Genomic DNA, 1,711 nt, shown 5'->3' with positions numbered 1-1,711 from the left:
AGTTGCAGAAGTGCACACTCTTTACGAGGACTTTTCCACCAGCTCAATTTAATTTCCACAAAATGTTTTGATCCAGCAATTTACAGTTCTTTGTTCTCCTTAAATCTCACGGGACGTTTTCACAGAAGAAACATGCCAGAATTTGCCTACCCAGTAGGCAGTGAGCTACGTTTTAGAGGAAAACTTGTTCTGTGACTGCAACGTTCAATAGTTCACGTTTTATATGCCTACTAACACCATCTACCTAGAATCACAGCATCGCGTCTCCTTTTGCACCTTCACACTGAGTGAATAAAACCAAGACAGGCAAATTTAGGTCAAGGTGAGTTTATTGTCCATACAGCATACCTAATCCCGCCAAAACACTTTTCTTCGAACCATCTTTAAACTAGTCAAAACAACAGGTTATTAATAAAAATGACAACACTGAACAAAGAAGACCTTTTAAAAGGTAATCAAGACTACACTGTATCAGAGTCTTATCCATCGAAAACAACCTCGCATACTTTCTAAATACTTTTGTTTACACTGATCATGTCTACTACCGCACTTTCTAGCATCCCCTGACCATATAAACATCCACACCTCTTAAAGAGCACATTGTGAGAGAGTAACGTTGACTTGATATGGCATCACACTCGATAAAGCAAAAAAAAAAAAAAAAAAAAAAAGTTTGAGAACAGAAACTGTGCAACCGAGAGTGATTTCTGAGGTACATGAGAACATGGTAATAAACATAGTGGAAAAAATCCAGTGGCCAGGTGGCTTGCTGAGTAATTAAGAGCCGTCCAATTATTCAAGCATAAATCATCGACATTGAAATGGGATTAATAGTATTCTTCTCTTTCACAAGCATGTTGGGAATATAAATAAATTGATTCCGAGGTGCTCCTACACTACAGAACGGGAAGGAGGAGAAGATCATCAAAGTACCATTAATAGGAAGCTGAGAGAGAAATGCTTTTAGCAATTGTGCCAATCCTTTGGCACTTGCAAAGGTATAATCAGCAACGTATTTTTTTTGATTGATCAACAGGAAGGTTTATGATTTCTGCAATTCAGGCAAAAAAATCTCACACCTCATTTGCAGCAATAGTATTCATTTTTTTTAACATCTGTTAAAAAGGAGTACTATGCAGTATTTTAATTTTGAATGCTACTGTGAAAATGCTCAAGTTTTAGGTTTTCCAGACTTCAAATACAGTACGCTTCTGGGTGTAACCAGACAGTTCGTATTTTTTGAGTACGTCACTGCAGCCGAGGACACTCTTACCCCCGGCGGTGACACGCGCAGACCCGCCGGGTCCCTGCGAGGGACCGGGGCTGCCAAATGGCGCTGCAACTCCCGCGCCCGCTCCTCGCCCCTCCGACCGCCGCGCGAGGAGCCCACCTCGGTGGCGGACCTCAGCCCCCTTCCCCGCCAGCACGGCGGAGCCCCGGGGGGACGATACCGCAGGAGGGAGTCCCTGCGTGGGACGGGGGCACCGCAGGAGGTGGGACGAAGAGCAGGGGCAGGCACCCTAAATACGACTCCCGCCTACGCTCGGACCTACAGCACGGAGGGGAGCAAACCAGGCAAACGCCATGGACGCGGTGCCTACGCTCGCTGCGGGCGGCCGCGCTCCAGCCCAGCGCTCGGAGAGGGCATCCCACCGTCCGGGGACCCTCTGGCATGCCTCCCCGCGAGGCCACGCTTGCTAACGTAGGAGGG

At 46.8% G+C, this 1,711-nt stretch overlaps 1 protein-coding gene across 2 annotated transcripts in view; it reads right to left on the bottom strand.

Moving 5' to 3' along the window:
• Positions 1-311: 311 nt before the first annotated feature.
• CCND2 (cyclin D2) overlaps positions 312-1,711 on the bottom strand; it is a 38,049-nt gene continuing 36,649 nt past the window's right edge. For both annotated transcript variants that reach the window (XM_075162801.1, XM_075162809.1), the window contains one exon: positions 312-1,711. This exon is cut by the window's right edge and continues 2,762 nt beyond it. The gene's annotated coding sequence lies outside the window, so the exon portion shown is untranslated.

The sequence above is a fragment of the Calonectris borealis genome, chromosome 1 (genome assembly GCF_964195595.1).
Source record: "Calonectris borealis chromosome 1, bCalBor7.hap1.2, whole genome shotgun sequence".
In the NCBI taxonomy this organism is placed as follows: domain Eukaryota; kingdom Metazoa; phylum Chordata; class Aves; order Procellariiformes; family Procellariidae; genus Calonectris; species Calonectris borealis.
Note: the sequence above shows the minus strand (reverse complement) of the source record. Positions and strands in the feature narration are given on the sequence as shown.